The 24,300-nt window shown below is 37.2% G+C and overlaps 1 long non-coding RNA gene across 8 annotated transcripts in view; it reads right to left on the bottom strand.

Annotated features, from left to right (window-relative positions):
- The window catches only part of LOC111768897 (uncharacterized), a 142,973-nt gene that overhangs the window by 112,475 nt on the left and 6,198 nt on the right, over positions 1-24,300 (bottom strand). For 6 of the 8 annotated variants that reach the window (XR_011428476.1, XR_011428482.1, XR_002801539.2 and 3 more), the window contains exons 2-3: positions 14,705-14,784; positions 12,932-13,084 (exon numbers count right to left, since the gene is read on the bottom strand). This is a non-coding gene — a long non-coding RNA (uncharacterized lncRNA). Of the gene's footprint in view, positions 1-675; positions 841-12,931; positions 13,085-14,704; positions 14,785-24,300 lie in introns of all 8 variants that reach the window. The other 2 variants (XR_011428478.1, XR_011428481.1) reach the window with 1 other exon arrangement.

The raw sequence follows: 24,300 nt of genomic DNA, 5'->3' as shown, positions 1-24,300 counted from the left end.
AACTAAATCCTCCCAACCCTCCTAAAATACTAATCTCTGGTTCTGGTTCAGGGGACAATTTTTAAAACAGTTGCTACTTTATAGTGACTTTAATGACTGAACCATAGTTTTATGATGGGAGCTTAGGCAGTTTTTCTTACCAAATCACCTGCCTTGCTCTAAACCCTAATCCTGGGTAATATGGTAACTTGGCTGGATCTGTCTTCAGAGGTCACAGAAATTCTTTTGTGATACTCTGGCTCACTAACCCTCTGAGGACCTTTGAGCTTCAGGAAAATTTGGGATATGAATAGTTTATACCTCAGATGTATTTAAATCAGCTAATACTTGTCCTTTCCAGAGAGTTCACCAGGTGGTTGACAATGGAGCCAGGGGTTAGGGAGGTGGATAGGGAATAATGTAGTGGAGTGGAGAAGAGAAATACTGATTGTTTTCTCTGCAGTGACAAAAATATTCAATTGCCAAAAGTCAATTTGACAATATTCATTCCAATTAATTATATTCATTCCAAAATAATTTTGTAGGGAATCATTAAAAAAATATTATGGCATGATAGATAGATAATATATGGAATTATTTCTCTTAAGATAGATATAATGGGTTTTGCTCTATATGTATTTCCCTTCACCTTTTTCCTAAAGGTTTATGCATGGAATTTAATTCTATTCCACTTACCTATATGTTTATCTTTATGCCAATACCAAGCTGTCTTGATTACTGTAGTTTTGTAGTAAGTTTTTAAAAGAGTATGTTCGAGTCCTTCAACTTTGTTCTTCTTTTTCAAGACTGTTTTGACTCTTCTGGGTCCCTTGAATGAATTTAGGACCAGCTTGTCAACTTCTGCAGGAAAACCAAGTGGGATTTTGATAAGGGTTGTGCTGAATCTGTAGATCAATTTGAGGAGTATTGCCATCTTAACAATTTGTTAAATCTTCTGATCCATGAACATCACGTATCTTCCCATTTTAAGTAACTCATCTTTAATTTCTTTCAGCAATATATTTTAGTCTTCAGAGTATAAATTTTGCACTTCTTTTTCTAAATTTATTCCTAAGTATTTTATTCTTTTTCATGGAATTGTTTTCTTAACTTTGTTTTCACAACGTTTGTTGCTAGTGTATAGAAATACAATTAAATTTTGTATTTTGATGTGTACCCTGTACCTTTGCTGAACTCATTTATTTGCTCTAAGTTTTTTAATGTATTCTTTAGGATTTTCTATATACAAGACCATATTTTCTACAAATACGGATATTTAATATTTCTTTTCCAGTAAAGATGTCTTTCATTTCTTTTGCTTACCTAAATACTCTTGCTAGAATCTCCAGTAAAATGTTAAATATAAGTGCCAAGAGTAATATCTTTGTCCTTTTCTTGATCTTATGGGGAAAGCATTCAGTCTTTCACCATTAAGTGTGATGGTAGCTACAGGTTTTCGTAGATGCCCTTTGTCAAGTTGAGGAAGATTCCTTCAAGTCCTAGTTTATTAAGTACTTTTATCATGACAGTGTTGGATTTTGTCAAATGTTTTTTCTACATCTGTTGAGATGATCATGTAGTTTTTGTCCTTTATTCTACCGGCATATGTATTACATTAATTGATTGCTAGATGCAAACCAACCTTGTATTCCTGGGATAAATCCCACTAGTTTGTGGTATGTAATCCTTTTTATAAGCTACTGGATCTGGTTTGCTAGTATTTTATCAAGGATTTTTGCATCTATATCTATAAGAGATATTGTTCTGTAGTTTGCCTGTGATGCTTTTTTCTGGTTTGGGTATCAGGGTAATACTGACCTCTTAGAGTGAGTTGGGAAGTATTCTCTCCAATTCTAACTTATTGAAAAGTTCATGAAGAATTGGTGCTAACTCTTATTAAGCATTTGGTAGAATTCATCATTGACGTCATCTGGGTTTGGAGTTTCCTTTGTAGGGAGGCTTTAAATTACTGAGTCAATCTCTTCACTTGGTATATGTTGCATGTTGCCCTGAACTGTATGTTTGCAGTTCCAAAAGTGGAGGCACTTTCTTCTTATTTGCAAAAGGAAAAACTCATTGAAAAATTATCTTTGGTGTTATGATGAGAGAAGGGAAGAAGTAGTCCTCCAAAGGCGGCAGCAAGTAGAGAAGAGGGGGAGACTTCCCTGGACTGGGGAGGAATTAGGTGTATCAGGCACTGTTTATGGCATAGTCCTGTGGAGGGGCTAACATACTATAGCAGGGATGTGATGCAAGTAAAGACAGTGGACATGAAGTTTGGACTTCTAGAATCTCCAACTTTCCCCTGCCACTAGGAAACCTGAGAGGTGCAGAGACCTGAAGGCGTCTGTGTAGCCTGACACAGATGGAGCCTCAGCAATGCATAACATGGACTTTTGACTAATGGCTGGAGGAGTCCCCCAACAATTTGGCTTTACCTAAAACCTATGGTAGAATGAGGGCTTTGTTAGATTTGAATGTATTTAAATAGAATAAAGATAAACATCTTAGTTTGTTGACTAAAATTTGTATCTAATTCAGTAGGAAGTCATTGACATGTTACTTCTTCATAGTTCTCCACAGTAGACCAGCTAGGCCTGACCAGTCTTGAAGGACTGAAATATTCAAAGCTAAGTCATCTAGAAATTGTTCTAGGATTCTAATTCCTTTTAGTATAACACAGAGATTATGCTCCCTGATTCCGGAGCCAGAGTGCCTAGGATTAATGCCTGGATCAAATACTTAATAGTTATGGGACCTCAGGCAATTTACTTAGTCTCTCTATACCTCAGATTTTTTATTTTTAAAATACGGCATTATATGGCAATTATTTATTTCTCAGTTACTATTATAATTGATATTATTTCCAGACATAACTAGCTGAAGAGCTAAATTCTATGTGATGTGTGCTTCTTATTGAAATTACCAAATATCTTCCTTCTTCACTACTCCTGCCTCTGATATGGCATCTTCATCCTTGCTGTCACCAATTGTCAACATATCTGACATCTTTTATTTTTTCTTTTCCACATTTTTAAAGATCTAGAGACTCTTCTTTGACATTATCTTTCATAATCCTTTCTTTTTCTCCAAACCCTTATGGTTTTTACTCATACTATGGAGAAACCCTCTTAAATCTTTGTGCCTCCAATGTTGCCTTTTCTAGTGAACATTTACTGAGTGCCTATATCCACCAGGCTTAGTAGTGGACTTTAAAATGCACTGTCTCAAATCCACATTAGAGCCCTACAGGATAAGTGTTGCCATACCCATTTTACAAATGAAGAAACTGGTGAGGAAAGATTCGATGACCTACCCCAGTTCACTCAGCTAATGCATGGCAGTTCTAGCACACAGATTTGGTCTTCTAAGTCTTAAGTCCATGCTGCCTTTTATTCTTCAAGCTGCTGCCAAAGTAATTTTGCTATGGTGCAGCTTTGATTATAGCACACACTCAGCTCAATGGGTCCCTATTGCCCATAAAATAAACCCTAATCTCTTAGCTTTAAAATTCAAAGCCTGCTTTAATCTGGCCCAAATCTACATTTCCAGCCTCTCTACTCATTGATCCTTCTCACACCCACTACATGCCAATCAAAACATATAGCTTTTCATTTCCAAGCATGATGTACTTCCCTGCAAGGATGCCCTTGCCCATGCCCCTCCCTTCTACTAGAGTATTCCACCCAGTGCCACGTCCACCATAAGTGCTTTAAGTTTCAGATACATGCAAAATCTCCTGCTCTGTGCTCCCATAGTAGTTTGTGTATAGCTGCCTTATAACTTCCATCTTTATGCTTAATGAAGAAAAAAATACCAGAGCTTCTTTGTTGATGAACATGTACCAGTGCTAGGAGGATTGGCGCACCATTCTGCATTCCCCACAAAGGAGACAGCTCTGACCTGGAGCCCATTGAGTGAAGAATTGTGTTGCTACTTTTCTGCCCAATCATCCATCATTTCAGTAAATCCAAATGAGTATGCCCAGCCTGTGGGTATCATTGATGTGACCCCGTGGGGCTTTATTACCATCTTGCCCATTTCTTGGGCTTATATTAAGACAATGGGAGGCAAGAGCCTTAAACAGACCAAGGAAATAGCTACATTAAATGTCAACTGCATAGCCAAGTGATTAGAAAAACACTACAGAGTTTTTTTCAAGGGTTCAAGAGGGCATGCATCTCTTGAGTTTATTTTGGACACCAGGCCCTTCAAAACGTCTGCAAATGGCTGTGGATGTAGCCAAAAGACTCCAGTATCATAGTACCGTAACCTGTTAGTACAACTCCTTTCTCTTAACTCAATCTCCTGGCTAGTGGCTGAGTGATGGACCATTCAGGATAAGACTTCACTTCTTGGATGCATTGGCTACATTACACATCTGACTGCAGCAGCATTTGCAGGAGGGAGAGAAGGGGCTTGGAGGGAGGTGGTGATTGAAGTTACCACCCAATATTTCCAAGTCATATTCCAGCTCCAACCTTGATATTATTTTGACATTTGATAGAGTGATTTTCACACTTGCCCAAAGCCCAGAATTGTCCAAGTGCCTGACGCATAGTAGGCACTCAGCACATATGTGTTTAATAAACGAGAGAATGAATAGCTAGGTAAAAACAACAACAAAAATGAAACAATACAAAGTCTGAGTCCTACAACTACTGAATCCAAATTTCCAGGGGAAAAGCCTAGTAATCTGTGCATTTGACAAGCACCCCCTGGATGAATGCTATCAGGCAAGTTTGGGGCACACTAGCCTAGGACAGAGGTTTCCAAACTTTAATCATCAGAATCACCTGGGCAGTTTTTAAGACTTACAGATTGTTGGGGCCCTACCTTTAACTTTGTGAATCAAGGTTGAATTAGAGGAATCTGTGTTTCTAAAATAACTCCTCGGACAGTTTCAGATATAGGAATCACTGGAGCAGAATATATTGTTTTGAATTTGCTCACATGCTGAGCTGAGATCAGACTTAATAGGTAATAAGACCAGCTTTGTTCTTTAAAAGAGAACTCTCTGGTTTGGTTGACACAGGTGTATGTATTTGTCAAAACATTAAACAGTACACTTAAAATTTGTGCATTTCACTGTATGTAAATTTTATCACAAAAAATATGTGAAGAAACATTAAATTCTAGTAATAAGATGCATGCTGAAGTGTTTAAGGTGAGGTATATTGACGACTGGCACATACTTTGAAATGCATCGAAAATTAAGGTGGATAGATGGATTAATGGATATGTGATAAAGCAAACAAAGCATCATTGTAGCATCTGGGTGGTGGATATGTAGGTTTTCACTCTATAGTCCTTTCAAGGTATCTTTATGTTTGAAAATTGTTATAGTAAAATATTGAGGAGACAAAACATAGAAAAAAAATAAATACCAGAAAGAGGTGAAATTGAAAGGATATCAGGGGAAGAGAGTTTGAGGGAAAAGCTCAGAACTGGCTGGGAAGATAAGGCTGTGTGGGTTCAGCTGAAGCAGGTAAGTAAAGGAAAAACTAAGAGCAATGAGGAAGATGATGGCAATGGAAAGTAAAAATGCATTGCCCTGAGAATGGAAGCAAAGTGTTTCATATTCCAATTCATTAAATGTATGAATTATTAAGTGAAGTAAAGGATATGACTAGATAAGAATTTTGGCATCACGAGGACTTTGGCTTCCACATGAAATTACTGGCTTGGTGTGTTTTATACATTATTTCTGGATCTTAGTTATTTATTCAACTTTTTTTTAGGGGAGTGCCTATCCAAAATTGAAGATATTCCTGGGAATTAGGAAGGAGGGACGAGGCCAGCAGTAGCCATTTTCCATGTAATTAATTAGTTGGACAGATTCGTGTCAGAGTAACTGATATGGATGTTATGTAGTCATCTGGGAACACATTTTATTTTCCATGTTATCCTAAAAGTACTGGAGCACAGAAAATATGTCTTTTTCCATGCCTAGCTTAGTGCCTTTCATATACTGATGCAGGGTTCAGGATTCTTTGGCGAGGCCTGGCAGTTGATTTTCAGTGCAGAGTATTCAGGGTGCAGCATTATATGCACCCACTAGTGGTGAGTTAGGCAGGTGAAGGGGTGTTGAGTGTCTCTTCAAGGGTCATAGAGAAAGGGGAGGCACAGCTTGCATTGAGGCAGAGTTGGGTGTGGCCCCATACGCTTATGGGCCATGATATGGACAGCATAAAGCAAAGTTTTTCAAACTTGGCACAATTTGCTTTTTGGAACAGTTAATTCTTTGTCATGTGGGCCAGTTCTGTGCCTTGTAGAATGTTTAGCAGCATCCCTGGCCTCTCCTAACTAGATGCCAGCACTCCCTCAGTTATGATAATAAAACATATTTCCAGACATTGCTAAATGTTCCCTGTGGGGCAAAATCATGCCCAATTGAGAACCACTGGCTTAAGGCAATGAACCAAGAAGAAGCATCTTGGGAGATTCGAATCCCAAAAGTCATATGAACCACCTGGATGAAACATCACTTTGAAGGAGCTCCCCAAAGAGGAAGAATCTCAGTATCAAAGAAACTAGTTGCAGGTAAAGTTTTGAAGGGAATGGTAAAAAGAGAAGCCTAGGGCAATTCTTTAACCCAACTAACATTGCTACTGAAGCCATGGCAAGTCTGTTTCTGCAGGATTTAGGAGCCGACGATGGTAGAAGGCCTGCTGAGGTTAACAGCTAAGAAAAAAAGAAGTGTGCCCGTGGAATACAGGTACACATATTCATGATACAAGCTTAGTACCAGGGTCCAAGACACAGTGAAACTTGCTTAGAGATAGTCATAATACAGCATCAGGGAAGCAGGGAGGGATGGGATGGAATCTATGCAAAAGGTACTCAGATGTCGAGGCAAAACAGCATTCCTCTCTAGATTCTGGAAGGAAAGGTGCACAGAAAAGAGATCTAGGGAGGTATTATACCTGGCAAGAGCAAAGCCTGGTCCTTAGTACTGTACAAAGACAGAGTTCTGAATGATGACTCAGGAAGAATGCAAGTTCCAGGAACGATGGCACCTAGAGCAGGAATGGATCTGAGATTTCATGCGACTGGAGGCACTTCAGGGCTTGAGAGGAAAGCTAGATTCTGGGCTCAACCCTGGAGCTTAGAGGTAAGCAGGAGATGCCATGTCACGGGTGAGATAAGCACCACTGGTGATTCACAATGGGTGGGCTCACCCCTAGGGCTCCAGCACACACCCCTGCGCAGCCCTATGAACCCAAGAGAGTGAGTCAGGAGAGGCTAACACTCCTTGTCTGCCCCAAGCATCATGTACTGGAAGGTTTTGCAATGACCTCGTTAAAACATTCAAGGAAAGAGTGGATATGGTTAGATGTGGGATAGGAGGTAATCATGTGTGATTTTTCTTTCTTCATACTTTTCTTTATCTATGTTTTGGGTAAGGAGGATGAAACACTTTTATAATAATTTCTCAGTTATTCTAAAATAATGAACTTCCTGTCTCAAACCAGATTGTTCTAGGAATTAGGAATGGCTGATTCTTTAAGGAGGACAAATATTAGATTTTGTGCAGAGGCTTGAGGAAGACACAGCCTGAGGAAAGTGTGGGAAATGTGGAAAATGTGGTTTGCTCGATGGAAATGAACACACTCCTACATAAACTTAACAAGAATTTAGCATGTGTCATCAGAGTACTTTCTTCCTAACAGACAACAGTTTTGTCGTTTTGTAATAGGAAGTAACACATTCTCTTTCTGCCCCCACTCCACCACCAACTGCTCTCTGAGAAAAAAATAAATCCTCAACACTTTGGCCACATGTAACTGTATATTGGACTATGGAGTGCAGGGTTTGTTTGGAATGATGGATGTTTTGAAAATGCAGCACAATCAGACAAGACCAGCCATCAATCACTTTAAATCAATGATAGACCTTGGGTGTGTTTTGTGCCATTTTCATTCATTCTTGTGCCCAGAGAGTTGCACAGAGCAACCTCATGACCTCACATGAGCAAAGAAAATGGCTTTTAGAGTTGTTTCCAGCCTCTATTCATCACTCATTCCTGGGGGAGATGCCAGGAAATATTTTCATGGGTTTTTTTCCAACTTATCTTCTCACCTCAAAGTTTGGATGAAGGATAAGCACATAGACAAAAAGAAGGAAAGAGAATCCATCTGAATGGGCTAGGTATTCTGTCATGTGAATGAAATTTAGTCTTTAGCTTTTTTTTTTTTTTAATTTCTCTTAATCATCAAACAATCTTCTCAGAAGTCCCTCCTGTATTTCTGGAAGGATATTGTGAGTTAGTCATGATTTCTTCTTGGGTCATTCCAGAACATTTGGAGCAGGGCACTCTGGTCATCAGTGCACACTGAACATTGCTGTTATGTTCATCTGACAAAACCATCAGGAGCCTTCTCTGCTGGGCACGGGTACTTGCCACTGTGACCCCCACAGCTGTACTTATTAATGCTGAGCCCCCACCTTCAGAAGCCATGAACCACCTCATGAGCGATAACAGCATCTCTCAAGGTTAAGAGTATCTACACTGGAGAGGCTGAGGAGATATGAAGTCTACTTCCCAGCCTCAGGAAGACTTTCAACACCCTAAAAACACATCTCTTCTCTAAATGCTCTTGTAACATAGACTCACCAACTCAAAGCACTAGCTCAGCTCTGGCGCTCTCATTAACCCTCTTCAATGATCCTGAAACATAGAAGTCTTTTACTTCTCCTCACCCTCCCCTGTCCTAGTCGCAGAGGTGAATGGGGAGGTAACCGCAACTTAGTGCTTCAGATACACAGAGGTTAAGTCCACCAATTTAGGGTGAAGCTACAGAAAGGATGGACAAAGCTAGCTTTTGTCTCATCTAGCTACACATATTTTAAATACAGAGGCTTGCCAAAATTAGTAATCCTTTGTTTCTTCCTGAAACCCACTAAGAGATTCTTTAGGTTTCCCATCTATCAGGAAAATATTTTAATATCGATCTTGTGATACTGTCTTATGAATGCATACTGCACACAAAATCATATCATGATGTTGATACAATTCTATGTAATGATGGAAACAATTTTGCACAGGGTTTTAGAGTGTAAAGGTTCTATTAGTATATACACACTACTCAATAAAAAGGGCAATGGAATGGAACAATACAGACATAAGAAACCAGTAGGTTTACACCTCAGGTTACGAGGCAACCTGGGATCCAAACACCTCATGTTACAAGGCAACCTGGAATGAACAGAACTCGCTGGTCTCAGAACCAAATCCCCGGTTTGACTCCAGAGCACTTACCAGATAAAGAACTATTGGCCACGGATCAAGTCTCTCTTTGGAGCTTCAGATTCCCAGCGTTTTGATGGAATGATTTGTGCTTTGGGGACTTCTTGTGGATTAAAAGCTATTTTTCTTACAACTGTGTCAAATTCCCCTTTCCCCACTTATCTATGAGAAAAATCTTGTCTTCGATGACGGAGAATAACACTGTCTTCATGTTTTTCATAGCTATTGTTGTAGAGACCAAGACAAATATAAATATTCCCAGTTAAATGATATACATATATGTATATATTCACATATGTGTGTCTATTTATGTGTGTAGGTGTGTGTATGTGTGTGTATATAATAATAGGTCTAAATATGATATTACCTTTCTCAAAAGGGTTACTATGTATCTGTGGTATTGATAAGACAAGGACTGTCATCAATCTCCCTTTTATTGAATTGTAGACTGAACTAGGAAAATCTGTCCTTTCTGTCACTAAGCAAGTTGTAGTCAATCACAGATGTGAGGAACTCTGATTACTTCTATAGTGCAGTAACTATGTTTTAGAGTAATTGTGTTAGAGTAATTAAACAAGGAGGCCATTAGACTGAGGTGGCTCTAATGCCTTGTAGCCTATGTGAGCAAACAAAAACCTAAGTTAGAGACGATGCACTGGAATTCACAAAATGACAGTTAGGAACAAGCAATCACAGACAGCCAAATGGGTTTTCCCACCTAAAGCAACTGCTATGCTATAGCCAATCAAATGATTTCTTTACTTCGCTTCTTGCCTTCTCTATAAAAACTTTTCCCCTAGCTCATGTCAGTGGAGCACTTCTAACCAGCTTTGGAGCTGCCAAATTCAAATTGATAAGTGTTCAAATAACTCTTGAAAATTTTAATGTGCTTCAGTTTTTCTTTTATCACTTACTTAAAGAGAAAAAATATACAGCCTAAAACAGTTCAATCCTAAAGTGCACCTAAGAGGAAGTGTGCGCATCAGCAGAGGAAGGCCTGACATGTGACAGAGCAAACACACACCATATCCTCCTTAATCTCAGTACTCGGAATGGGAACAAACATTGAACTCCCCATGTGCACAAGCTTCTTTAATTGGAATCTAGTGGCAGACAAGAACATTGTTCTGGAAGCAAGAAAATCAAGCAAAGTTTCACTCCTCCTCCAGGGCAGATCAGCCAAGAATACCAAAGTAGAGCTATATTTTTATTTTTCCTGTTACAGCACAAATCTGTTGTTTGGCTACCAAATTACAGGTTGGGTCTGGTTCTCACATTCTTCTGCTTTTCATGTGCTGAACAGGAAGAGTAATAACAGGCTGCTTCTTTTACTTGTGGGATTTAGGTATTCTTCATCATAGAATGGGTCATTTTTCTAAGAAAACCTGCCAGTTTAAAGGCTGGAGGTGTATGCCATTCATGTGGGGGTGGAAAACCCATAAAAATGAGAGGTTTTTGGCTAGAGAGTGGGTTCTAGTTACTTGTTCCCATGTTTAAATGACATGTTTATGAGTCATACCCTTATTATCTAATCCTAACAGCATCGTCCAAAGATCACTATCATTTAAATGACTACTTCAGAGAAGGGTCTCTGGGAAATTTTACCGAGGACAAAATTATACACAACCATTCAGTTATGGAGCAGCACTCTGCACACACTTTGTATTCATTTTTTAAAATGCTCTATTGATAATCTATAAAAGATAATTAAACAAAGTATAACAAATATTGTCCAAATGCCTAATGTCTGATATCCTAGACAGGAGACTAGTTAAGTATAATATAACATATATTGAAGGAAACTACTGCACACAGATATTACCAATTAGTATTTGAGTCAATCGACATTCTTGCAAATATTGTTCCCTTCATTGTCTAGTTTATGGCTCTGTTCAGGCATCAGCGGGAAATAAAAAACAACTTATTGGGGTAAGATTTTGGAGAAATTCGAAATTCAGGGAATTGTCTGACAACCGAGAGGACTGTAGGAACATTTTAGTGAGAGACGCCTTATCGCTCTGACCTAACTCGAAGCAATATTAGGGAACCACACAAGCCAACATGGGAAAGAACCTTGGAATTTTGACTCATCAGAGAATTTCTAAAGAACTCTTTTGGCACACAGGACCTATTTGAGGACATCTGTGTTTCTTCAAACGAAATTAATTCTTTCTTTTTTTCTTAAAAAAAAGAGAAAGCAAAAAATAGGCGTTTCCTTGTCCTCAAGTCATTTATCTTGTCCAGAGATTAAAAAATAAAACATTGTCATTTGTATCACTCTTCATATTTGTGGAAGAAGATGGTATTATTCTATTTTATTAGAAGAGGAAATGGAAGAACACAGGGTCCCAGTGATGTCTGCTAAAGGAAGGAGAGAAGTTCAGCAGAGCCGAGTATTCTTCTCAGGACTCATAGCTGCATCAAGAGGAGACGGACAGCACTGGAGAGCACTCTAATTTTCATATCTTAAGAGAATGCATATTCTATAATCCCCATTTACAGCTCTTTTCTATATGGGCGTGTTTTCCCCTGTGGCCTATAGCTTCTTTGGGACCTATCACTTTCATTGCCAAAATATTCTTGGGTTATTGATTAAAAGGAGGAAGTCCAAGTTCATCCTGACCAAGAGAAAAAGAACTCAAATTGCCTGCCTTACTAGGTGCGTAAATAACTCCACCTTGGACATTGTATGCTTTATATGAAATTGCAATTTCTTTATACAAAAGAACCAATAATGATAAAAAACGGGTGATGGGTTAACAAAATCTTTATTAATAAAATATTATTTGAAGGAAAATTTTGAATTATAATCTAAATGCATTGATTTGAATGGACATAACTAAAACCTGAAAAAATCAGAGTTTAAGGTGGGATGGAGTTATTGCCAATATCCTCAATAATTATTAGACATTTAATACTTAAGAAGAATGTTCTAACTATGCGTATTTCACCAGTTATAAAGTAAAGTTCCACTCAGCTCTTTAGCAGCAAAACAAGGAAATTTTAAAAATCAACAAAAACCCTTTTGATGTAAGAAGTGTCTAGTGCTTCGTTTGGCTATGGTTTGGGATTATTCTCATAAATAATTTAAACCCCAAGATTTCAATCCTTTTCTTTGACTATTTGTTGATTTAATAAAGCCATTTTTCTTTATCTCTGTTTTAAGTGTCTTACATACATGATCCTGTTTAGAGTGAAAGCCTTTATTTCTTGACTTACGGAGAGAGCAGAGCAAGGTGATATTTTACTCACAACCTTTCAAATCTTCCTCCCTGTTCTTACATTTTCTGCATCTATATTTTCATAAATAACTAGAAGCGATTGTTTCAAGCTCACTATAAAGCAAGCAGGTCATGTTAAACACTAGGTGGGGTTTAGTGACCTCTTATAGGAAGACGCCATTCCCTGATTCTCTGGGCTTTGCAATGAGGTGATTAGATGACCTTATTGACCCAGAGTTCCTCTACTTAATCAACAAGAGAGGATTTGGGAAGCTGAGGCTTCCCTTAAGCAGCTGACGTCAAAGCTGCAGCAGAAGAGCACACAGCAGCAAGAACTGCAGGTGTGTACTCTAAATCAATGTGTCTTTACTTTCTCAGGACAACCTCCTGAGCGTACTCTGGCTCACTGCACATCTGGTTTATATTAATTTGTTGCTGAAAAGAACATATGAAGATGCTGCATGTATAATTACATATTTACCAAGATGTCACAGAGTTTGATAGAAGGCTTTCCCTGTGGCCATTTCTGTGCTGGGGGAGAATGTGAAGAATGGAGTCAGGTGGAGAGCCCTGGGTGCCTTCTCAACACTTGACCATAATTTTCTCGATGAGGGTAGTGAACTGAAGTTCTCAACTGTGATAAATGGAGAAACATTAAAGACAATTGATAAAACTCCCTCTTTGTGCCTGGACCATTGCACTAGCCTCATAAATGATCCCTCAACCTCCAGCTTGCCCTGCTCCACTCGTCACTACTCAATAGAATGCTCTTCTCAGGTCAGAAGTGAGATTCGAACGTTCCCCTGCTTAGCACCTCCCCTCCTATCTCCTGGAGAGTAAAATTCAAAATCATTCTGAGGGTCTAGAAGGCCCTCTAAGATTCATCCCCTCTTTTCACTCTGCCCTCATGTCCTTGTGTGCTTCCCTTGGCTTGCTCCTCTTCTACTGCAGTGGCTTTGTTCTCCTATGAAGACACCAGGAGCACTCCTACCCCCGGGCTTTTGCACCTGCAGTTGTCTTTATCTATAGTGCTTTCCCCCACATATCCCTATGGCTCACTTCCTTCAAATTTTTGTTCATGTATCATCTTCTCAGTAAAGCCTCCCTATTTAAAATTGCAATTCTTACACCTACCTGCACTTCTATTCTCCATTTCACTTTTTCCTCATGCCGTTTACTGCCTTCTAATACTCCACTTAATTTTCTTATTTGTTCTATTTATAATCTATCTTCTCCCACTAGAATAGAAGCCCCTTGTGGACAGGAGGCTTTGTCTTATGTTCACTATTGTGAACAACGCCTGCCATGTAGTAGGTGCTCAGAAAATTTGCACCCTGCAAGGAGTCCAGGAGAATTTAGGGATCTGACATGTTTAATGTAGCTGACTGCTTTTTAGAGTGGAAAAAACCCTAACCATCCGTTTAATTTGTGAACCAATTAGCTCTACAGAAAGAAAAATCTCTGTTCTACAGCCAAAGACAACACCCTATTACCCCTTCACCTAAACATTGTATACAGTAAGTCCCAACAATAAGAAAACATGGACAACACAGTGCAATTCGGGATAGGATCTGGAGAGGGAAAATCCTTATAGCATATACCTACCAATAGGGGGTATCGGTAAAAACACGTTTGTATGTAACGTGTTTATTTGGTTGCTATAGTACATTTGTCCAGAAAGTTATGATAGTTACAAGAAAATGGAGATATAAGGTATATTTTAAAGCCAAATAGAACCACAAATGTTTGTTAATGTTTTGTTAAATATGTTAGCAGCATCCTCTTGCCAAAAACAAGACATTTTATTTTGCTAATGTTATTAGTAAATATGTATTTTTCTGGTTTTAAAAATATGTACTTTATTGTAAAAAAATCAGAAGACAAGCAGTTTTATACAATTAGGTAGGTTTGGGAATTTTCTTTAAAAAACGTGTAACCATGGTACTCTTGTCATTAGCAATCAAGTAATCTTGATTTTTCTAAAAAAGCAATTAGCCTTTAAGAAAAACAAAAGCTAATTAAAAATGACAACTTAGTCATCTAAGCAAACAACAGCTCAGAATCAGTCTGTACTACCTACTAGAAACTGATAATGCAGTAAAACTATGGTTTAAAATGACCTCTTTTCAATTATATATTTTTAAAAGCCCTCACAACTACAGAGAATTCACATGTCCTTTCTGCCCATACTTAGTTGATTTATTCTCTGAAGTTGGTTAAATTTTTATGTATGAAAAGCTACATCCATACAAACCTTTATTTAGAAACTCATTAGTGCTTAAGTTAATGAATCTTCAGTTATCCATGCTTTGAAACCTTGGAGATTCAAAAAACCTGAAAAATAAAACAAAGGCATTTGTAGAAAAAGTGTGGGATCAGGCCAGTAGTGAGCGTTATGTCCTATGAAGCATTAATTTAGCAACTAGACAGATGTAAAATCTATAGTGAACCAAGGTAATGGACAAGAAAAGAAGAGTAAAAGAACCTCATTCCAATGAGTTCGCTCATGTAAAATTAAAGAAATTCTGTAAAACATTCAAATACTCTTTAGAAGGTAAAAATGAAAGAGCAGCTTGTAATTGAGCATACATTTTTCCTAATTCTTTCCTATTTATTGATTCCTATACTCTCATAGTTTTCTGTTCCTCATATTTTCTGTTCTTTACTCCTGTGTATTTTGCAACAAACTCTGTGTGTTTTGTCTTCCGTTCTCTTCTTCACTTGCTTTATTGTTCATGTTCCTTCAATTTTTACTAAGAGAAGTTGCAGATTCAATTGGACTAACAGAGGCAGGGTACAATCTCAAAATCTGCCAGATTTCACGTAAATAAGCCTGCTCGAACACAGGCTCCCAGGAAAAGTAGAGGGCGAGGGGTGGAAGCAGAGTGGACTCCATTTCTTCTTCGAGCCAGGCCCATGAGCTCTTGGTCCTGTCGTGTCTGTGTTAACTGGCAGGGCTGGCTACTGGGGAGTTAAGGTCCGGAACAGAACTACTGATATGTCAGGAAGTTCTGGATGACTGTATTTTGCTGAATGATGAAGTAGCAACTGCTGGAAATAATAATAGGCCTTAAAATAGCAAAAATTCCTGAATGACTGTATCAGGGAGTGACCAATTTCTATCATGTGTTGATGTCAATTTAGAGCATAGATGATCCCTAGAGAAAAAAGATATGAGATTCCAGACCTGCTTTCTTTTTTTGCAAGTGATTTCAACTACATGCAAAGCCCCTTCCAGGCTCAGCTATAGAGGATACTGGAAATGTCAAGAGGCCAAATAAGAGGAAATGCATTCTATATAGTCGTGCTGCTCTCATGTTTAATGTGGGAATAGAAAAATCCTCAATAGCACGGCATTCTTGGATGGATTTGAAACCACAAAATGCCACAACTATAGAGTTAAGGAGCACTTTCTACAGTCTAAAGCCTGGGAAGAAGTTATAGAGATCTCCTGAAAGGAAAGTGCATGAAATGTTAGTAACATTTAAGGTAGAATTGAAATGTATTTTAGGAGAAATCCAACACCATGAACACCTGAATATTGTCCTGCCACCAGCCATTCTCTCTCATGTCCTATCTCCATCTTGACTCCACATGAGGTCATTGGAGGAGACATATGCATGCAGTGGTTATGGCAAAGCAAATAAATGATCTTCATTCCTCTGATGCAGTAGGAAAAGCCATTTTTGAAAACCTATGCTGGAGCAGAAGACGACTCCTCTTCCCTGAGCTATAGACAGACTTATGTAACCTACAGCCTAAGTGTACTGACAGCTGTCTTTACCCATTCCTTACAGACCTGAGATTACAAGTAGACAAGCATTAGCTAGAACAGGCTTATATGAGTTTTGATCATCAGTATATTCTTGAAAATATGGACTTATTTGAAAACATTTAAAAATCAGAAGATTTCATATTTTAAAAGCCAGATTGCTGTTTTTTCTGGAGGAAAAAAAAAAAAAAGATTTGCACCACTGGAAATATATTTCCTGGTTACATTTTTCCAGGGTTAAAGCTTGGCTGCTCTGTCCATCAGGCAAAATTTCCAGTCTCTACCACTCATGGTTGTGTCTCTTATCCCAGATATGCTTTGCTCATTTTTATCACCTGCCTGGCTTTGGATCTGAGACATTTGACCTATCTCTACTCATGAGTCTTAGCTTTCTATATCTGAAAACATCAGTGGCAAGGAAGAATGTGTTCAGAGAAAAGTACTTCAAGAGAGAGGGGGAAACTAAGGGTTTCTTACTCAATAAGGACAATGTGATTGTTTCACCCAGGTCTTATCAAGACTTGTCCCAATCTAAAAATGTGTAAAAAAGAAGAGATGACAAAAATTTCCAAAATGACCCAACACAGAGTTTGAGAGAGAGAGAGAATGAGTAAGAAGTTGTGAAAGAATGAGGGAGAGAGAGACAGAGAAAGACAGAGAGAGACAGAGAGACTAGTACCTTAGCATATTAATATCATAAATGCCATGAACTGTCAACATTAACACTTCTCCTTGGGAATCAAGTGCAGAAGAGGACAAGAAAATTAGAAAGAGGTCTGAAGTTTCACACAGAGGCCTCAATCTATACTCCTAAATTCGCTGAAATATTTCTGAGATGCTAATGAAGCATAAGATTTGGACACTTCACTAGCCAGTTTCCTTCCAAGATCTTGTATCTATTTTTATATTTGTAATTTTGCATTCTTTTGCTCAAGGAGGTTCCTTCAAATTGAATATGTTTCAGGCCTCAAAACCTACATCCATCTCTGCCCATAACCCACATTTTGAATGCCTTGACCAAATTTACCAGTCAAGGGAATAAAATGAAAAATACTCACATATATTTTATAAGGCTCCAAGTTTGTGTGTGTGTCTGTCTGTGTGTGTGTGTATCTATATTAAGCGAAACCATTCAAGAAAGGAAGAAAATCCAGTAATTACTAAAACTGTGTTTTATAGAAGGAGAATGTCTCAGAAATTACTTATTTTGTGGAGCACCTTCTGAGTCGTTATACCAGAGAACAACCTATTTTCAAAGATTTACAAATAAATTAAAACTCCATTAAAACCTGTTTTTTATTAACAAAATCAGAAGCACTGATATATTTTTTTTTTCCTGTAATTTAATATTCTATGTCATCTAAGACTTGAGAAGTATAATCGGACTTGAGGTCTCCCCTGATCCCTGGAATATGGAAATATTTAGAGTTTTACCGTAACTAGATTTCAGAGGCTTATCCCAAAAATAATTATTAGAAAAGAAATCTAATAAGTTTCAGCAAAGTCACAGGTATAATAAGTGTTGCGTCTGTTCTATAATGTCTGCTATAATCACTTATTCTTTTCATCTTTATAGTATTATACAAAAAGTGTAGGTAATAAGATATTGAAAGGTTTCACTTTATATAAGAATATCTAAAAATATGATCTTTCCATCCATTAAAATTAGAGCCTTGCATTTGACATAGAATGAATGTGTGAGCTATTAGTGTTCAAATTATGTTCAATTGCACCCAAAAAATTGTGTCCTAGAATTTTGACCATCTCCTGCTTCTCAGAGGCTCAGTGTTTTTCATTGAGAAGTCAATTGTTCTGGATTGAAATAGAGGAATTCACTTTATTTCAACATGGAAATTTAAAATTAGGCCTAGAGCAACAGGCTGGCATAAAGGGATTCCATCTGTCATTAGGAAATTAAAATATAATTAAATAATAATATACTGGAATTTGACAATATGCTTCCCTTACACCCCTGCTATGGATTTGTCAGATGGCTGACATGGATTAAAAGGAAGGACATTCTGAAACCATCAGTAATGAAGACCCTTGAACTGGGTCCAAAAGAAGCAACCTTAAATCAAATGCCCCAGCATTACAGGCAAAGACCTAATAAGATTCCTTTTGTAAAATACATTAGTAGTTTCTTTTTCTTTTCTCTACTTTTTAAAGTCATATTTTGGAAAATTTGTCAATAAAGACATTGAAGCCAGATTTATATGCCAGTAGGTGAAATAAATAAGAAACGAAAAATGTGTTTTACTAAAGATGATTTGACTATTTCTTGCCAGATAAACCAGACAATATATTTTCAGTAGTAAAACAAGACCTTAACTTCAATCTACTTAGATTTCTACTAAGTTTAAAGACCAGAATGTTTAAGTCTATGACTCTACACCAAAAGCAAAGTTGTATTTTGCAGCAATTAAACAAACAAAAAATTTTAGCACATACAAAATAGTTAATTTCTACATAGGATCTCTGGTTTAGCACACAGTCTTTGCTTTTATAGACACACACACACATACACCCCCAAGCTCTTCTTATGACCACTGTCCCCTCAAAGCTTTTTAGTTAGAATTATATGTGTAGCAAGAAAATGGCAAGAGGCATTGAGATCAATGAAATGCATTTGTAAGTGTTTGTGTGTGTATTTTCTTCATCTTAATGTTTAGATTAAGTATATTTAGATTAGTACCTTATTATAATATTGGTGCTTTTTGTTATTCTGTTTTGTTTTGTTTTTGTGAGAAAAAGTCCTTTTTTGATACTAAAATATTTCCTACTTAGAAAGCTATGTCTTCAATTGTCAACATTGGAATTAATTTAACAGTACGCATATCCTCAGAAATTTTAAAAAGGAATTTTAAAAATTCTAATGTTGTTTTAAAGAAAGGGCAGAAACTCAGTCTTCGGATAAATCAGGACTTTGTCTTTGTCCAATTGTCTTAGATAAGCTATTTTTTTATGTCTTCTTTTTTATTTTGTGAGGTAATGAAATATTTAAATAACTGATACTTGGCAGAAACACTTATTCCCACAGTATTTCTTGCCAAACTGAAATAAAAAAGATCCAAATATCAAACAAGGGATGCTGTATTTGTAAGATTAAAAGCCTGATTTTCTACATGAACTCTCATTTAAAATAAAATAAGATAAAACACAATAAAATAAAATAAAACAAAATAAGATAATTGGAGGAGTGAAAATCCAGAAGGCTCTTTCTGAAGTAATATAACTATCCTGAATTGATGACAGAAATTGAAAATAAGAAAAGATATGGCAAGAAACAATCTCACTCTGACAGTGGCTGGATCAGATAACCAAATCATTTTTCCAGTTTCAATATTAGTTCAATTTTTAAAAGGAGCACAAAAGTTAGGACAACATGACCCATAACTTGTTATTATCTAAATAAAAATTAAATGTCTTTAAAAAGTTTTCCGCTGGGGGAAAAAAAAACCAAACTAGGTCAGAAATAACATGTGTTCACTGGGCCTCGTTTTGTAAAAGAAAATGCTGTATCAGGAAAAGAAGTAATTCCATCTACGCAGGTTTCATTTTTGTAAACATCAAATTGGCAAATATACATTTACTTTCTTCCCCAAGTTTGCCTTACAAAATTTAAGGCAGAACTCACTTTAGTGAAGCTCCTCCATTTAACGATTGCATCCAAAATTTGTTAAAGCAAGAAAACAAAAACATTTGTGAGCCGTGGGGACTGGTGGTAACGCAGGTACAGTGAAACCAGGAAGATGTGCTGATTCCAGATGGAGTGGATATATTCCCATGGCACCTATTGCTTGCCAAATGTTTTGTAAAGCAAACACATGACCTAAAAGATTTTGCAAGTGTGGGGTCTTCAAAAAAGAAAAAGAAAAAAAATAGTCCACACTTGCAAAAAAAAAAAAAAATTCTGTTCTTATTTAAAAGTCATTTCTTAATTCCTAACCATAAGTTGTTTTTAAAAACACACACACTTTTAATATTTTTCAGCTGTCATGCCCACTTTAGTGCGTCTACATGTGTGGGTACTCCATAAAATCTCCGTGGTGGTGGCAGATGTCCCCTTTGAAATATTTCATCTGCTGCTGGGGGTGGGGGGAGTGTCACTTTGGTGCCATGAACACCAGTCCTTCTGAAGGCTCTGATTTGGGACAGCCCCACTAGAGCAAATGCAGAGTAGCTTGATGTCACTCAAATGGGTGGTATGAAAAGCAGGGAAACATATGACTAAGTCAAGATGAAAAAAGGAATTTTAAATAATAACACATTTATGAGGCCCTTTACAACAGCAAAAGAACTGCTGTTAAAAAATCAATAATTGGTATAATTAAGGCTTGGCTATGGGAGAGGAACAATTTCTATCTATTGTTTGAAGCGACCAAATCCTATGCTCATAGAAGTTCTAGCCACTCCAAAGAAGACTCATGGAGTTGCTGGAGCCCCAGATGTGCTCTTTCTTCCTTGCATTCCTCCAGCAGTTTCACACTGCACCACACATTTTCACACTTAATTGTATGCTATCTTCCTTTGTCCTCTAATTGTTTAGAGGTTTGGTGGTTTAGGAGTTTTTACTTGTTTTGAATTAATTTGTATTCTTCCTTCTTTGAAATGATTATCATGCTCAATAGAAGATACTCAATAAATATTTAATTGACTCATTAATTCATTCAGTAAGTTTTAGTGAGTACCTATTATGGGCCAGAATACAAAAATGTCACAGTCCCTTGCCCTTAGGTAGCATAGGTATTTCCAGTGGAGAAAGAGATATTAAGCCAATAATCACAAAAATCTGAGTACAATTACAGCCAGCGCTGAGTGCTGTGAAGGAAGATGAGGTGCTGTCAAAGAGTCTATCAGGGGATCTGATGTTGATGGGGGAACGGGGTGAGGCAAAGTTTTCTGAGGAGCTGACACTTTATTTTAAGCCCAAAGGGTAAGTAGGAATTATCAAAGGAAGATGGGATAAGACAATCTTGGAAAGAGGAAAGTTCAGGCTAGGTTGAAGAATTGGAATAAGACCGGTGTAATGGGAGATTAATAAATATAGAAGGAGATGGAAGAAGATTCTGGAAAGGTTAGCAGGAGCCTGATCATGTAGATCCTTTTGGTCTTTGGTGAGGATTTTGACCTTTTATGCTGCATAAACTGTGAGGTCATTTAGAATTTTGAGCTAGAGAGTGGCATGATAAGATTTACTTTTTAGGAAGATGATTCTGCCTGTGCAGTGAATAATGGATTAGAAAGAACAAGTGTAGAGGTAGGGAGACCAGGGAGAAAATGTTTCATTAATATAAGGGAAACATGAGAAAGGCTTGAATGAGGGCAATTGACAACAGTGGACGTGGATAGAGGTGGACAGACTTGAGGTATATTTGGAAAGTCAAATTTTTAGGACTTGTTGATGAATTTGATATGGAGTTTGAGAGAGAAAAGAGTCAAAAATAATATTCAGGCCTCTGGCTTGAACAACTAGGTGGGGGTGGTACCATTTACCAAGATTGGAAAATAAAAGGGAGCGTGGGACTAGACTAAGGAGGAGTGGAAATCAGCAGTTAGCTTCAGACATTGTTTCAACTGCCCCTGAGGTATCAAAGCGGGGATAGAGAATAAGCAGCTGGATAGAAGATCTGGGGCTCAGAAGAGATCTTTTGGGAAAAAGTTTGGAAGTCATCAGCCTACGGAGAGTATTTGGAAAATGAGACTGGAAGAGTTCACTTAGGGAGAGAGAAGGCAGGGAGAAGAGAAGAGAGTCCAGGACAGAACCTGGAAGAATGCCAAATGGGACAAGAAAGAAACACAGAAAAACAGACCAAGAAAGAGGAAATAGGAGGACAGCAGTGAGTGGAGTGTGAAGAAACTGAGGGAAGAGTCCAGAAGGCCCCACCCGTGGACTGTCCCTTCTAAGCAGCTGTTCAATCACCAATCAATGCCTCCCATTCAAAGTGTGTGCCTTGGGTCATTCCAGTTGAGTTTGTGCTTAAAACACAGTTTGTTTTCTCTGTCACTAATGTCTGCATTTATACGCCATTTTTCTTTCAATTGGCATCGCATGAGCTGCTCTGAAAAATACTTACATATCTCTTTTAGAAACTGTATGACTTACAAAAAGAATTCTTTGTATGTTGAGTAATCTCTATTTTTAGTTCAAGCCCTCTTAAACGTAGACTCCAAATTTGGTGAAAATATATCCAGCAATTTTCGTATGATGTAGTTAACAAATAGGCAAAATTTAATTTATTATTCCATTAACAAATATTCTTTGCAGACAGATGTTCAATGAGTTATAATTTATCTAATGAGCCCTTATTCTACCTTCTTATGTCAAAAAATGATATTTTAAAAAATTGCCAAATATACGTGATACATGAAAATTAAAAACAATAATATTTTATTGGTAAAATTACTGATAAATTTATATTTTCTTTTAAAATTTCCTTTAAAGATCTGTGTTAAATACACTGCTGGTGAGCACATAAATTGGTGCAATCACTTTGAAAAACAATTTGACATTATCTTTTGTAACTCTTTATTTAATAATAATTTAATGCTGAAATTGCACACAGTGTAAGCTCTCTGAATTTTCACAAACTTAATACATCTCTATAATCAGCACTCACATCAAGAAACAGAAATATCAGTACCCCAGAAAGTCCACTGATATTATATTTTTTAAGTTGAACATTCACTAACCCTACAGCAATTCTACTCACACACACACACGTGCTATATATATACATACATGTACTACAGCAATTCTATTTGTAATATGTGTATACATATATATACACATATCTCCAATATAAATTATTACACACAGCTTCTAGAATTTTACTAGAATGTTCAGAATAAAACTGGGTGTAATGGCTTAAAATTGCAAACAATCCATATAATAATTACCTGTAAATAATAAATTGTAGTATATTCACACAGTAGAATATAATACAGCAAAGAAAATTAAAGTGAATGAGCTATTTGTAAGCATAACAATATGGATAAATCTTAGAAACATAATGTTGACTGGAAAAAGCAAATTCCAGAAGAGAAGACTTGTATGACATCTTTCTTATAAAGTTTTAAAACAAACAATGTAATATTTTGGCATATGTATGACAAAAACAAACAAGCAAATAAATACCATACAACAATAAACACAATGTTAAGGATAGCATTTTCCTCTGAGGGGAGGCAGAGGGATGGGCCAGGAAGAAACAGAGGGCTGAGTTATAATGTAATATATCATTAAGACCAGGAGAATTTTGAGAGTGAAAGGGGACACTATTAGTAATTAAACCAGGAGAATCATAGTAAACAAAGATTGTCTCAGGCAAACTGGGACAGGGGTTCACTCTAGTTATTGATAACCCTCCAGTTCTTAGGTTGAGTGGTGAGTTCATGGGTATTCCTTCTATTTTAATTAATGAATTAATTAATAGAAATTAAAGACAGCCATTTATGACAAATGATTTTAATGTGTCGTGAACCAAGGATTTATGATTGATTCAATTCAGGAACCATTGAGGTCCAAATATAAATAATTCCTTGTCAAATTAAAAACGTTAATTATTTCATTGTACAGGCCTTAAAATTAATCCTTGGGGGCAGGATTGAGAAGGATGGAAGAAAACAACCATTTCCTAAACCATAGGTCTAATTAGGAAAGGAGATGAAAGGGAGAAGATTTAGCCATTATGCAGTCTCACTTCTTCTCCCTCTTCCCCAAGATCCTGAGAGTCAAAGGTTACAATGTAACAAGTTCAGTGAATCAAATGGTGATTTGATTCTATACCTGACTCACGTTGGCCTGATTACTTGGGAAACTCTCGGCATTCAGGTGGGTTCAAGTTTGACCCATTTATCAAGCCAAAGTAACTGGATCCTCACAAAATAGTTGACATTGCTTTGCAAGTGTCCCTCAATAGCTATGGGAGTTTTGAAATTCAGTTGAATCTTCAGGTTTGCAAGGGATGATATTCAAAATATTTAACCATTGATAATAGCACAAGACACAACCAATGCAAACAGGCCCTACCATGGCTCTGGAGCAGTGTGCTGCAGTCTACCTGTTGTACTGGCAT

This window comes from Equus caballus, chromosome 18, assembly GCF_041296265.1.
Source record: "Equus caballus isolate H_3958 breed thoroughbred chromosome 18, TB-T2T, whole genome shotgun sequence".
Classification (NCBI taxonomy): domain Eukaryota; kingdom Metazoa; phylum Chordata; class Mammalia; order Perissodactyla; family Equidae; genus Equus; species Equus caballus.
Note: the sequence above shows the minus strand (reverse complement) of the source record. Positions and strands in the feature narration are given on the sequence as shown.